Source organism: Archocentrus centrarchus, unplaced genomic scaffold (genome assembly GCF_007364275.1).
Source record: "Archocentrus centrarchus isolate MPI-CPG fArcCen1 unplaced genomic scaffold, fArcCen1 scaffold_30_ctg1, whole genome shotgun sequence".
NCBI lineage: Eukaryota > Metazoa > Chordata > Actinopteri > Cichliformes > Cichlidae > Archocentrus > Archocentrus centrarchus.
Window position 1 is genome coordinate 3,792,243 of NW_022060259.1, and position 15,942 is coordinate 3,808,184.

A 15,942-nucleotide genomic window follows, 5' to 3' on the forward strand; every position below is an offset into this window, starting at 1 on the left:
ATAATGTTGCCTTAGATGTTCTGGTGATGGATATCTAGGGATGTTGTTCTGTCCTGCATCAGGGATATCAATCTTTAAAACTGAACCTGAAAAGGTGCTTGTTCACTTTATATTTCTTTTTGCATGAATCAGTAGATAGTGGCACAAACAGGTGAGGCGAGATAGAAGAATAAGAAACTGTTCCACAAGGTTTAATATTATGTAACGTTCTATTTTGAGCCTTGAAATCTGAAAGCCACCCAAATCACATAAAGTTGTTTCTTTTGTTTTTTGCTGTCCTCCTGTCACGGTGCGTGACCGGGCTGTATGGGTGTGTATGGAGCTAAGGACCTAATAGCAGGACGCAGGAGACGGCAGGTAAGGGTGATGAGGGGCGGATCTTTATTTAGGTAGGAGTGCAGTGGCAACAGAAACCAAAAGATGAGACAAACAGATGAGATAACCTAAACTGGGAATAAACTAGAAATACCCTGGAAACAGGGAGCCAGAGAGCAGACACAGCCATAGAACAACAACAATCCCACAAAGGACAATGAGAAGACTGAGACTATAAATACACAAGGTAATTAGGGAATGGGCGACAGGGGAGGGCACAGCTGAAACTAATTACACAAATGAGAAGGGGAAGTAAAGCTAAACACATGGCACAAGGGACAAGAACTGACAAAACAGGAAACAACAAGGCGAAGACAGAAATGCAGACTTGACACTACACAGGAAGTAAACACCACAATACACAGAAGACCAGAGACATGAAAAGGAACAAAACAAACACAGGGGTACCACAAAGGGAACACTATTAATGACAAATAAGGACCACAACACAACTGGGACACTAAATGAATAAGCTAAGAAACACCATAACACCAAATCATGAGAAGGAAAACACAAAATGCTGGGCATAAGGCCCAAGATCATGACACCTCCCTGCACTTCTTCAATATCCAAGGTGGACAAATGGCTAAGGTCAGTCCTTGACTAAGTCTGTACTGTGCTGTATAGCATGGTTACAAATAATGGCTGGTTGTCATTTTAGTTTCAGGGCTGTTCATTGAGTGATACCAGGAAACAGGATATGGTTGTCCAAAATTAATCTCTCCTCATCCTGATCTTGCTGATAGGCCACAAAAAAAAGAAAGAATTTAATTTTGCCCTTTGCAAAAAATGACTTTGAATGCATGAAGGTATAACTAACTTGGCTAACTTGGGAAAACCTGTGTTGACTTGATTACCCGTTCTTTGTAGTACAGGGCCCATGTGAGCTTATCAAATATAACTCCCAGAAATTTAAATGCATTAACTTGCTCAAGCATTTAACCATATCGGATCACACACTGAACTCCGTCGTAACATTGAAGGGCTTTCAACTGGTGAGAGTGGACCGGAGCATGAGGAAGAGTGGTAAGAGGAGAGGTGGGGGACTGGCGATGTACGTTAATGAGAGATGGTGCAACCCAGGACACATCACTGTGAAGGAGCAGCGCTGTACCAAAGACATTGAACTGTTAGTGTTGTGCCCTTAAACAAGGGGAATAGTGACAGATAAATGAAGAGGTCGACACGCCGCTCTTGCCTTCACTCGTCTGTATTGAGTAAGGGAAAGGAACGCGCGGTTTCCCCTACTGAAACCCTAAGGCATTACCAGTGGATCAGTGCACAATCAATTCAAGAAAAACACTTACTCCTCAGCTCTGCATTTCTGCTACATATTCTACACAGTAACACAGTCAAAACAATAATAAAATGTTGTGTGGTAAACGGCACAAAAATATAAAACTAAACAGAACCTTAAACACAAATATGGGGTTACTTATAACAATGGCATCAAGAAACATGCATTAAGCTACTTGTACTATAATTGCTGTTGCACCTTATGACTCTACAAATATTGTTTCACAGGCTGGAACTCTTTTCATACATTCTTTTTAGGATGGGTTAACAACCCAAGTCTTTCAGTGTTCTCTGATGGTCTGCATGAATTACAGTGTCCATTCAGTTAGACATGTAACAGTCTGCAGGTGACTTGTGATAACGTCCTGTTAGTGCAGCATGTCTAAAGCAGCAACGCTCTCAACTGATAAAAGTCCATGACAGAGTTTTAAGTGACTGTGGCCATGTGGTGTGCTTTGGAAAAGTGTGAAGCTGAAGGCACAATGTATGAATCTGCTTAATGTTCAACAGTCCATTTGAATGTGAAATCTGTGTCAAACAGTCCATTTGCTCTGACCTGAGTGAGATGTATGTGCAGTAACTCAGTTCAGCAGTGTGTGTTTTGTGTGTGATCACAGTTTTTTTCTCTCTCCATGTAGTTATCAGCGGTAGTATACCCCCAAAGTGCGTGTCCACGGCACCATAGAGTGTGAATGATGTGGTAGTGTTCTTGGAGGTGCTCAGCTGGTTTATCAGTACTCACAGGATTCAACATCTGATGATGGCATGGCTGGGATGGCTGTTGAGGTGACACTGGATAATATTCATCATCGTCATCCTCTTCCTCTGACGGTTCAACCTCCTCACTTGTCTCTACAGCCTTTTTCTTTGTTTGTGGTCTCACTTCTGTCTCAATCGGCAAATGGTCACATGGTAGGAGAAGATTGCGATGCAATATTCTTGATCGTCCTTTTGCCTTCTCAGGTCTGAATTCATAAACTGGGATATCTTTGCTGACCTGATGGACAACTGTGTGAACTGTATCCTCCCAGTGGTTCCTCAGCTTGCTCGGACCTCCTCGAGGTGTCATGTTCCTGATTAAAACACGATCACCTGGCTGTAATACTGAGCTTTTCACCTTACTGTCATAATGACTTTTGCTTCTCATGGCTGTTTTGTGAGTGTTTTCTCTGGTTATCTCATATGCTTCTTCCATGCCCTGTTTCCACTTTTCCATGTAGTCATGATGACTGCTGTCTCCTTGCCCTGATGTCAAACTGAACAGCATGTCAACTGGTAATCGTGGGGAGCGTCCATATAACAAGTAAAAAGGAGAAAATCCAGTTACCTCGCTCCTGGTACAGTTGTAGGCATAGATCAGTTTGTTAAGTGAATCCTTCCAGTTCATTTTCTGTCTCTCTGAGAGTGTCTTTAACATCTGGAGTAGCGTCCTATTAAATCGCTCCATTTGTCCATTCCCTTGGGGATGATAGGGAGTAGTTCTGGATCCAGCAATCCCACAGTAGTTTTTCAGTTGTGCAAACAGCTGATTTTCAAACTCAGCACCCTGGTCATGATGGATTCGTACTGGGAAGCCAAATCTTAGAGCATAGTCATTAAAGATTTTGTCTGCTGCTGTTTTACCTGATTTGGAAGTTGTGGCATACGCCTGGGCAAAGCGTGTAAAGTGGTCAATAATTACAAGGATGTATTCATAACCGCCCTTGCACTTATCAAGGTGTAGGAAATCAATAGAGACAAGTTCAAATGGGTGAGTAGTGACAATATTAGTCAGTGGTGCTCTGCTCTCATGACATGGTTTCTTCTGTTTTATGCAAAAACATCTCCTCGTAACATAATCCTCTACTTCCTGCGCATATAAGGCCAGAAGAAACGGTCCCGTATCAGTGACATTGTCCTTTCTACACCCTGATGGCCCATTTCGTTATGCAGCTCCTTTAATACTGTATTTTTGTGTTTTTCTGGTAAGACTAGCTGTTTTCTGTTTGCTGTTCTCCTGTACAAAACTCCATTCTCATCCATCTCCAATTTGTCCCATTCTCTTAGAAGACAGAGGGTCTGGGGGCTAAGTTGCTTCAGCCCTGAGCTCAATGGTTTTTGCTCTGTTAGTTTACACTGAATCACAGGTCCAATTGTTAGATCATGTCTCTGGTCTTGTTTGATTTGATCTTTTGTGAGTGGAATGATGGAGACATCTGTGGCCATGGCTGCACACTTGACTGAGACACCCATGGACCATGACACACTGGATTCTCCCTGTCTTTCCACTGCTTGTGTGGCCGCTCCAATCACATCATATGCCATTTCCTGCGTGCACTCTTCCATAAACGTTTCCATATCTACAGGCATCCTGGACAGACTGTCTGCATCCACGTTTTCCTTACCAGGGCGATATTTAATTGTGAAGTGGAAATCTGCCAATTCTGCTACCCATCTGCATCCTGTTGCATTCAGTTTGGCACTGGATAGTACATAGGTAAGTGGGTTATTGTTGGTGTACACTGTAAAGAATGGTGCATAATATAAGTAATCGTGGAATTTCTCTGTGATTGCCCATTTAAGAGCTAAAAACTCTAACTTGCCTGAATGCAGATGGTAATTTTTCTCAGCTGCAGTTAAAGTACGAGAACCATAAGCAATCACACGAAGCTTTCCATTCTGTTTTTGGTACAGCACAGCACCTAGTCCTTGATTTGACGCATCAGTATGGAGGATGAATGGGTGTGAAAACTCTGGAAAGCCTAAAAAAGGAGGCTGAGTTAGACAGTCTATTATCTGTTCCAGCGCTGACTGATGCAGGTCAGTCCACTCAATAGGTGTACATGAAGGGACACTCCTATTATTCTGTTTCATTTGCCACTTTGGTCTTTTGTTTTGATGGGTGTCGATGTCTCCAGGTCCCTTGAGCAGGTCATACAGAGGATTAGCAATCCGTGCAAAATCCTTGATGTATAGCCTGTAGTAACTTAGCAGTCCTAACATTGCTCTTAATTCACCAATAGTACCTGGCTGTTTGTTTTTCAAAGCTGTGACTGCAGCAGTATCAGCTGGATCTATCCTGCTTCCCTCAGCTGAAACAATCCTGCCAAGGTACCGTACTTCTGCTTTAAATAGGTCACACTTCCTTGGTTTTAATTTGATTCCATTCTTAGTCATCGCAGTACCTTCCTGACATCCTCAACATGATCCTCAAATGTTCTGCTGAACACTAGGACATCATCAAGGTAAGGCACACATATCTCATCCCTTAATCCCTCTAAGCACTCCTCCATGCAGCGCTGAAATGCCGCAGGGGCGTTCATCAGTCCAAATGGGATTCTGACCCATTCATACAACCCCCAGGGGGTCACAAAAGCTGTTAGATGTTTGCTGTCTTTGCCCATGAACCCCTGGTGATATGCCTTACCCTGGTCCAGCAGTGAAAAGAGTGTGTTTCCACCCAAATTGTCTATAATGTCCTGTACTCTGGGAATGGGGTGAAGATCTGGGTGAGTCTTCCTATTAAGCTCCCTGTAATCAATGCATAAACGCAGGGTACCATCTTTTTTCCTCACACAGACTACCGGGGAGGAGTAAGATGAAGTGGATTTTTCCACCCACCCCTGGGCTATCAGGTCCTGTAGGTAGTTTTTCATCTCCTGATACAAGGGCTTTGGTACAGAATGATATGTCTGTGTCACTGGGTCATTATCTTTCAATGAAATGTTCATTTGCAAGTTTTCCACACAGCCTATGTCATCGTCAGACCTAGAGAATGACTGTGATTCTTCTCTTAACATCTGACTGACAACTTGTTTTTGATATTCATTCAGGTGAGTCGGATCAACAGGTGGATTCCATTGTTCGGTGGTAGGTACTCTCTCACTGGGGTTCTTAGCCTGAACGTGGTGGACTGATGTAGTCGGCAGGCAGTCAGTTTTGAATATATTAGCAGGATATATTGATCCAATGGGCTGCACAGTTCCAATAGCAGTCCTGCTTGGCAGTACGATGTCATGGCTGGTGGGATTTTGTACACTGACAACAATTTTTGGTGTCACTCTGGCCTTCACTGATACAAGGGTGTCACAAAACTTGAGCCCTTCAGGCCACTGTGGGTTCTCATGAGGTTCAAAGATCAGATTCTTATCTTCCTTGAAAGCTGGAGCTTGCACTCGACACTCGATTTGGATGGAGCTGTGTTTAGGCACGCTGACTCTCTCGTTTGTTGTTCTTACTCTGTGCTCACATGGCTGTCCCACCCTCACTGCATTAACAAAGGCCCTTGCTCTATTCTTCCTAAGGTGAGGGAAAGCTACCTTTACTGTTTTCATTAGCTTCTCTTTGTTTCTGTCTTTCGTCTGGTCCTGTACATTGTTCACTAGGTGCCAAATCACATTGAAACCAATTATGGGACACGATTGTTGGTTGCCTTTTAATACTAACATGGGTATTAACAACTCATCATCATTAGCAGTGAGTTTGAAACTCACCTCAAGCCAACCAATATATGGCATTTCTGTTTCATTAGCTGCCTCGAGTTGCAGTGGCTCAAGAGGATTGACTAGTTCTGCTATAAATATACATAAAATTCTTCTCACCTACAAGGTCTTGAATAATCAGGCCCCATCTTATCTCAAAGACCTCATAGTCCCATATCACCCCAACAGAGCACTTCTCTCTCAGACTGCTGGCTTACTTGTGGTTCCTAGGATACTTAAGAGTAGAATGGGAGGCAGAGCCTTCAGCTTTCAGGCGCCTCTTCTGTGGAACCAGCTCCCAGCTTGGATTCAGGAGACAGACACCCTCTCTATTTTTAAGATTAGGCTTAAAACTTTCCTTTATGATAAAGCTTATAGTTAGGGCTGGATCAGGTGACCCTGAACCATCCCTTAGTTATGCTGCTATAGGCCTAGTCTGCTGGGGGGTTCCCATAATGCACTGTTTCTTCTCATTCACCTTATTTACTTTGTTTATACTCCACTCTGCATTTAATCATTAATTGATATTAATCTCTGGCTCTCTTCCACAGCATGTCTTTCTCTCCCCTCAGCCCAACCGGTCGCGGCAGATGACCCCCCCTCCCTGAGCCTGGTTCTGCTGGAGGTTTCTTCCTGTTAAAGGGAGTTTTTCCTTCCCACTGTCGCCAAGTGCTGCTCATAGGGGGTCGTTTTGACTGTTGGGTTTTCTCTGTATTATTGTAGGGTCTTTACCTACAATACAAAGCACGTTGAGGCGACTGTTTGTTGTGATTTGGCGCTATATAAATAAAATTGAATTGAATTGAATTGAAAATTTAATTGCTCGTAACAAACTGCCTAGAGATCCAATTTTAAATAGCTTCTTTGCTAAGTGATCTGTTATGTGTGGATGCAACACTAGTTCATTCTTTGAGTCAGGTGCTTTTTTTATGCATGAGAGATTCATAGGTCAGTGGTAAGCCCTAAAAGTGCTTCGATGTACTTCTACAACTTTGCCTCATTTAGTTTGTGCAGCTCTATGAATATGGAAATCCCTGCCTGACCTAACTCTCCCTCTGTATCTGTGAATCCCACTCACTCAGTTGTCTTGCTATACAGAGGGAGACGACACCAGTCCACACTGCAAAGTTTGTGTTTTCTTAGAGAGAGGAAGACCTCTCCTCACTTACAGGACTGCTCCTGAACACAAAGAGGGCGCTATTGCAATGGGTCGTGGAAGAGGCCACTCCACAGCACTTGGAGCATATCAGTAAATGTGTAGGTGCTACCTGTTAAAAACTAAAACTGTCACCACAAATAAAGCAGTTAGACATCAACACGTGTGAAGCTTCTGTTATAATTAATCATTCTTCTTTCTCTCCTCTGCTTCGAGCATGTTTGCTTCACCATGAGTCATGAATTTAAATAATAAGAGTGTGTGCGTGTGTAACAATGCCAGTTCTTTGTTAATAGTGTTTATAGTTTACAGTTGTCTCTGCCAGTTATGTTCATATTTATTTATGTAGAATTTCACAAAGATTATTTTATTGAATTTACCTGATGTGTTTGTGTAGCTCCGGTTGGTGTGCGGAACCTTTCTTTTGTTATTGTTTTCTGTACCCCAGGTTTAGTTTTCTGGGACAACTCCTTTATAAGGAGCAGTCTCGCGCTCACTCTCCCCCTTCTTCCTGTGGCATTCGGCGGGAGCGGTGAGTGAAAGTTTAGGAAGTTTAGTAATCGTAAATCCAGCTGTACTAGACAACAATGTCTTTGTGTGTTTTGTTTGTGTAGGGGCTTAAAGCGATCGTCACCAACCAGACTGTGATGTTTTGTTTACTATTTGGTCAGGTATGTTTTGTATGATCGATTGTTGTGTTTAATGTGTTGCTGTGTACGGCCCCCTTCTTCCTGTGGCATTCGGCGGGAGCGGGGCTTAAAGCGATCGTCACCAACCAGACTGTGATGTTTTGTTTACTATTTGGTCAGAAATAAAAGGAGATCGCCTCCAAATCACGTCGGTGGCCTGATCTGATCATTGATGCACACAACGCAGAGAGCTGTAGAAGCCACCGGTTACACTTGGTGCCGTGAGACCCGTTGCATCGCCGGTCAGCGCTCGTCTGACCTCCCGGGTGTAGCTGCAGTCACCCTCGTCTCCTCTCCTGCTGGGCGGCGCAGCCCGCGCGCGCGCCCTCCGGTCGCCGTGCACGCAAGGTGTGTCGTCACCATAAAGAGAGACTCGCACACATTCTCCCTCATTTCATTTGTGTGTGTTTGTTATATCGAACTGCTCGTGCCCTGCCGCACGTTAAGAGGACGTTCCCGACAATCCAACCCTCTTTTTCTGTTTTGAAATAGACGTGATAAACATGAATAAGGGATGTGCATTTTGAATGAAGAGTATATATTGGACTTCTACATAGAAAAGTAAAAAAATTTTTATTTCTGTTTATTGCTTTGAATTTTTTGAGGGTTTGTGTGTGTTTATTTACATTCTGCTGCATATTTGATTGTGTATTTTGATCATCCTTTTTAAAAAATTTTTTTTTAAATTTAATTTTTTTTTCTCTCCTTTGCCATTGATAATTTTTATTCATGATGTCAGGTGTAGACCCCTTTAAGTTTCAGTCTGTGGTGGGTTGTGGGCGTGGTGTCACCTTAGGGGTGGGAAGGGGCAAACAGATGCCTTCACAGTGTTTTGGTAGGGGTGGGTCTGTGTCCCCTGGTGTCCCCAAATATGCATCTGATCAGTCTTTTGTCAACTCACCTTTGGTCCCCACTGCTAGCTCCACACCCATTGCCCAGCCAAATTGTGAGCCCACACAGGTGGTTCCTGTTGAGGCTCTCGGTAGTCTGTTTAGTGATTTTGCTAAACAAATAGGGGATAGTATATCAGCAAGCCTTAGTGCTATACATCAACCAAGTGCTGTCCAGCCTCAGCCTACTCTGTGTCAGTCTACCAGTGATACATCACAGCTAAAGGTTGTTGTACAGTCTGATGCCAGAGCTCCACCTTATTTCAGGGGTGATCACACAGACACATTTTCTGTTCATGAATGGGAAGACATGATGAAAACTTACCTGAAGAGGGTTAAGTGTGACAGTCATGCTGAAATGTGTGACTTGATAATGTCGAGACTGACAGGCAGAGCTAGAGATGTGGTTAAAGTATCTCTCCGCAGTCGTCCTGAGCTGTGTACGTCTGATCTACCCACAGCTGTGTTTGAGATATTAAAGGGGAACTTCAGTGAGCTGGCATACTCTAATCTGCCTATGAAAGACTTTTATGGAACCACTCCCCGGGCACATGAAAGTGCTCTTGATTACTGGATTCGTCTTAACAAATCCATCGATGCTGCTGATGAATGTCTTCGGAGGCGAGGCAAATTTGTGGAGGACCCGAGTGCTGAAGTGGTCATGATGTTCATTAATCACTGTCCTGACCCCACTCTTGCCTTGACTTTCCAGCTAAAGTCACCTGAGCAGTGGACCGCAGCTGAGGTTCAGGAACGTCTCGACAATCACACAAGGAACAAGAGGAAGACTGTTTCACAGCCTCAGACCTCAGTGGGGTTGTCAGCTTTGAGCCAGAACACTATGGCTGATTCTCTTCACCCTTGTGATTCTCAGGCTGCCCTAGTAGCGAACCAGCCAAAGACTCCTTGTAACTTTCCACCTGCAGTCACTGTGGTCTGCAGTCAGCCTGACTCTGATGATATTGTGGCGGGCCAAAATCAATCTGCTCGCTTGTCTGTGCCCCCTGCTGTTCTTGATGTGCCTCCTGTTGCAGTAACTCCAACTGCTGCTGACAATGGCCTTACACAAGTTGTAACTATGTTTGACAGGGTTCTTTCTCTGTGCAATGCTTCTCTCACTGCCGGTGCAAGACCAAGCAACCACCAGCCTATCGGACGTCAGCCTGCCTGTTCTGGTAACAAACGGTGCCCTGAGCCTTGCAGAGTCTGTGGTTCGAAGGATCACTCGACACATGCACACTGCAGGCTTTATAGGTTATGCCATAACTGCTTCAGTCCTGGTCATATTAGGGCTCAGTGTTCACGTTCCACCCGTTATGGTGCCACTCCCACTCTTCCTCCCTCCAGTGCTGATTTAAACTAGCCTGCCCGTGTGATGAGAGGGGTAACATGGGCGATGCCGGAGACACCCTCAACAAAGAACATGATTTGCAGTCAGTCTATGTGAACTGTTGTAGCTCTCTCCCAGATGACACGGAAGTGATTGTTGTGGGCTCACACAGAGTAGCTGAAGCAAGTGACCTGTTTTATGCTTCGGTGACAGTCAATGGTCAGTGTACTCTGAGAGGGATGCTTGATTCAGGAAGCATGTCATGCACGCTAAGTGAAGAAGGGGAGTCCAAACTAAGAGCAGCAGGTGTTCTCACTGTTCCTCAACCTGTGCCTGAGAAGGTGGTCCTTGTTGGCTGTGGTGGCCTTGTAACAAAGCCCAAATGTATTTATGATCTCGACATTGAGATTCATGGCTCCAAGTTCTCTGTCCCTATGTTTCTTGTTCCAGGGCAGAGAGATGAGCTGATCATTGGAAGCAATGTCATCAGACCCTTGATCCAAAAGATGAGGTCTGATGTAAAGTACTGGAAGCTTGTAGGCTCCAGCACCTCTAATCCTGACTGTGAGCAATTTCTCGAATTGCTTTGTTGCACAACCCGTTGGTCTGGGTCTGACATGCCTGACAAGGTTGGGACAGTTAAGCTAAGACAGTCCATCACTCTTGCACCTCAACAGGAATATCTTGTGTGGGGGAAGCTGCCCAACAATGCCCATCTATCACTTGGGAGCACTGTCATAGTGGAGCCCACCTCCTCCCGTTCAGCCCCTAGAGACATAATTGTTGGACGGGTGGTGACACCCATGTGGGGTGATCGCTGGGTACCAATGAAAATCTTGAACCCAACAAAGACTCCTGTGACGCTGCGTCGCAATGCAAAGGTGGCAGATGTCTTTCCATGTCTTGCTGTTGAGGACTTGCCCATCTCTCAGGGTGTCAGTAGACCACAGACCAATTGGACTGCTGAATCTATCCCAGATCGGACGTCAAACCCATCCCAACGGCTGAAGGAATGTGGTTTGGCAGATATTGACCTGGAGGCGTGTGAGGTGTCAGAGGAGTGGACACAGCGGCTGGCTGATCTGATACTTACCTACCAGGATGTCTTTTCTAAAGACAAGTTGGATTGTGGAGAGGCCAAGGGTTTTGTCCATCGCATTCACCTCACCGATGACCGCCCCTTCCGGCTTCCCTATCGTCGGGTCCCTCCAGCGCACTATCACAAGCTGAGAGAGGTTTTATCGGAGATGGAAATGAAAGGCATCATCAGTAAGTCAGTCAGTGAATATGCTTCGCCATTGGTCCTTGTCTGGAAGAAGTCAGGTGACTTGAGGATCTGCACTGACTTTCGCTGGCTCAATGCCAAAACTGTCAGGGATGCCCACCCATTGCCCCATCAGGCTGATTGCCTTGCTGCCCTTGGTGGGAACGCCTTCTTCAGCACTATGGATCTCACATCGGGATTCTACAACATCCCCCTCCATGAGTCTGACAGACGGTACACGGCCTTCACAACACCTTTGGGCCTGTACGAATACAATAGGCTCCCCCAGGGTCTGTGCAACAGTCCTGCATCCTTTATGAGGATGATGATCAGTGTGTTTGGTGACTTGAACTTTTCTAGTCTCCTCTGCTACCTTGATGATCTGCTCGTCTTTGCCCCTTCTGAAGAGGAGGCTTTGAAACGTCTGGACATGGTCTTTTCACGACTCAGAGCAAACAATCTAAAGCTGTCACAAAAGAAGTGTCACTTTCTTCACAGGTCTGTGACATTTCTTGGCCATGTAGTGGATAGCAGTGGTGTCTCAGTTGACCAGGGCAAAGTTAAGGTCATCTCAGCTTTCAGGAAGGAGGACCTCATGGACTCTGATGGGCTCACGCCATCTCAGAAGAAGGTCAAATCTTTCCTTGGGATGGTGCTGTATTATCAGCATTTCATTCCTGGCTGTTCTTCGATTGCAAGGCCGCTTTATGCTCTGACTGCTGGGCAGAAGAGGAAGGTTAAGGGCTCCCCCGGACGGCGGAGAGTGGGTACCTTCCGGGAACTGTCTCCTCAGGACTGGACACCTGCCTGTGATGAGGCATTTGAGGGTCTTAAAAGTGCCCTCCTCAACAGTGTGGTGCTGGCACACCCAGACTTTGACAGGCCTTTCATCCTTTCCACCGATGCTTCCCTGGATGGTCTGGGTGCTGTTCTGTCCCAAGTGCCTGCTGGCGAGGAGAGAGCAAGGCCAATTGCTTTTGCCAGCAAGTCTCTCTCCCGAAGCCAAGCAAATTATCCTGCTCACAGGCTAGAGTTCCTAGCCCTTAAGTGGGCTGTCTGTGACAAATTCAGCCACTGGCTCAAGGGTCACAGGTTCACTGTGTGGTCTGATAATAACCCTTTGACATACATCCTAACAAAACCTAAACTTGATGCTTGTGAGCAGCGTTGGGTCTCCAAACTGGCCCCTTACTGCTTTGAGATTAAACACATTCCCGGACGTCTGAATGTGGTGGCAGATGCTCTCAGCAGGGACCCCTTTGTGAAGCCTCTGCGGGACCAGCTGTTGTGTGTCCCTTACTCTGAGCTGCTGGGACAGGCTCATGATGTCAGTGACGAACAAGTACAGGACACTTTCCGCTTTACTTGCCAGCCACAGTCAATGGGGGGCCCCTCTACTTCTGCTGCAGTTCATGGCTCACTGTCTGAGGATGATGTCTCCTCCCTTCTCTCCTCATTTGAGGAGTGGGACGCAGCTTCGAGACAACGAGCAGCCTCCCTTGCTGACCACCTCACCTCCTTGGAACCTGCTGGTCAGGATATGTGGCCTTTTTTGCCTCTCACTGATCTTCAGGCACAACAACAGAAGGATCCAGTAATCTCGAGGGTTGCTCATTATGTTGAGAGAAAGCGCAGACCCTCCAGACGGGAACGTTGTAATGAGAGTCAGCCAACCCTGAAGGTCCTGAAGCAGTGGGACAGGTTGACACTCATGGGTGGGATTCTCTACCGGGTCACAAAGGACCCTTTAACCAAACACAAGAGGTTTCAGTTTGTTGTGCCTGAGTCTTTGAAGGCTGATGTGTTATCGGGTGTTCACGATCATGCTGGTCACCAGGGTCAGCCTCGCACACTCTCTCTGGCTCATCAGCGCTTCTTCTGGTCTGGTATGGAGAAAGATGTGCGAGATCATGTGAAGAACTGTCAAAGATGCGTTCTCAGTAAAACTCCTGAACCTTCTGCCAGAGCCCCACTAGAAAACATCAAGACCTCTGCTCCCTTGGAACTTGTGTGTGTGGACTTTTGGTCTGCGGAGGACAGCAACAACAGGTCGGTGGATGTTCTGGTTGTCACGGACCATTTTACCAAGTTGGCTCATGCCTTTCCCTGTCGAGACCAGACCGCAAAAGGGGTTGCCAAGAAGCTGTGGGACAGTGTTTTTTGCATTTATGGCTTTCCCCAGCGCTTGCACTCTGACCAGGGAGCGAGCTTATTGCCGAGCTCTTGAAGTTGTCAGGGGTTGATAAGTCGCATACCTCGCCATACCACCCTATGGGGAACGGCAATACAGAAAGGTTTAACCGAACCCTGGGCAACATGTTGAGAGCACTGCCCCCTCGCTCTAAACAGAAATGGCCACAGATGATCCACACAATGACTTTTGTTTATAACTGCACCATTCACGAGACCACTGGATTTGCACCTTTCTATCTGATGTTTGGGAGAGTTCCTAGACTGCCAGTTGACCTAATGTTCAAGAATGTACTCCGTGATGAGACTGTGTGTGACTATAATGTTTATGTTAAGTCTCTTTTGGGAGACCTGCGCTGGGCAATGACTCTGGCTCAAAAGAACTGCACAGCTGAGCAAAAACATCAACGTGACCAGTACAACAAAAGGGTCAAAGGTCTGCCTCTGTCACTTGGTGATAAGGTGCTGCTGGCGAACAAAGCTGCCCGAGGGAAACGGAAGCTTTCTGACAAGTGGGAGCCGGTTGTCTACACTGTGGTGGCTTCGAAGCCTGCTTTGCACATCTATCGGATCAGGGATCAGGATGGGCACGAAGGGGTAGTCCATCGCAATCTGCTACTACAGGTCAATTTCTTACCCCTCAGTGGAGTTCCAGACGGTGATGAAGCAGGTGTGCCCTTGCCTGCCTGTAGTGTGAGCAGTGCCTGTCCATCTGACTGGAGTGTGACTGAGATGTCTGGATTGAACACTGCTGCAGCAACAGCTGAACCTTCCTTTGCTGGTTCTCTCTCTGGGGTTAACGACTGGGATGGTGGCCGAACTGCTGCTTGGGTCAGCGAACAGTCATCTTTAGATGAACCGCTTGGTTTGAAAAGTCCATCTCCTTCTTCCGCTGTGGTCGCCCCAGCTCCAGTTGGTCCTGCTGCTACTGTGGATCAGTCACCTGTTGCCCCTGCCCCCCTGCAGCAACCGTTGCATGTCTACCATGGTCCTCCTCGGGGACTTGATGCAGTAGACCCACTCACCTCGAGTTTTGGCAGGGTTATTCGACCCGTTTGCCGCTTAATCGAGTCCATGACACAACTTGAGTCTGTTCTGGGGGTGGAGCCAAGTTCTCCTACTGTTCTTCATGTGTAAAGCCTAAAGTTGCATGTCTAGCAATTTTGTTTTTGTTTCATGGCATATTACATAACTTTTCATGTATTGCAATAGTGATGTACTGCTATTTGTACATCTTTATCTCATTTACCCTCTTTTGTCTGGCATGAGGATGCGCGGTGTATGAGGCACCGCACGTTATTTTTGGAGTACTATAGGTTTTTGCTGGGCGCCAAGCAAGCCTTTAGTTCTCCTATCCTTTTATAGGAAACTTTTGATGTTGATTTTCTCTGCTTGAAGATTGTGTTTTTATGTGTATTACTGAGTGTAGTGTGTTGTACAACCCATAATTTTGTGTAATTCTAGGGGGGTGAATGTAACAATGCCAGTTCTTTGTTAATAGTGTTTATAGTTTACAGTTGTCTCTGCTAGTTATGTTCATATTTATTTATGTAGAATTTCACAAAGATTATTTTATTGAATTTACCTGATGTGTTTGTGTAGCTCCGGTTGGTGTGCGGAACCTTTCTTTTGTTATTGTTTTCTGTACCCCTACGTTTAGTTTTCTGGGACAACTCCTTTATAAGGAGCAGTCTCGCGCTCACTCTCCCCCTTCTTCCTGTGGCATTCGGCGGGAGCGGTGAGTGAAAGTTTAGGAAGTTTAGTAATCGTAAATCCAGCTGTACTAGACAACAATGTCTTTGTGTGTTTTGTTTGTGTAGGGGCTTAAAGCGATCGTCACCAACCAGACTGTGATGTTTTGTTTACTATTTGGTCAGGTATGTTTTGTATGATCGATTGTTGTGTTTAATGTGTTGCTGTGTACGGCCCCCTTCTTCCTGTGGCATTCGGCGGGAGCGGGGCTTAAAGCGATCGTCACCAACCAGACTGTGATGTTTTGTTTACTATTTGGTCAGAAATAAAAGGAGATCGCCTCCAAATCACGTCGGTGGCCTGATCTGATCATTGATGCACACAACGCAGAGAGCTGTAGAAGCCACCGGTTACACGTGCTGCTGTTTAAGCCTTTAGGTTTCTGTGTGTTCGTTTCATTGAACAGGAATGACAAAACAATCAGAATAAGGATTCCAATTATTAAATTTAATAGAGCCATTTCAAACAGTTCAGATATCTGGGTCAGACTGCATGCCATGAGATGGCATGAAGTACTGGCACTTTATAATTCAGATTACA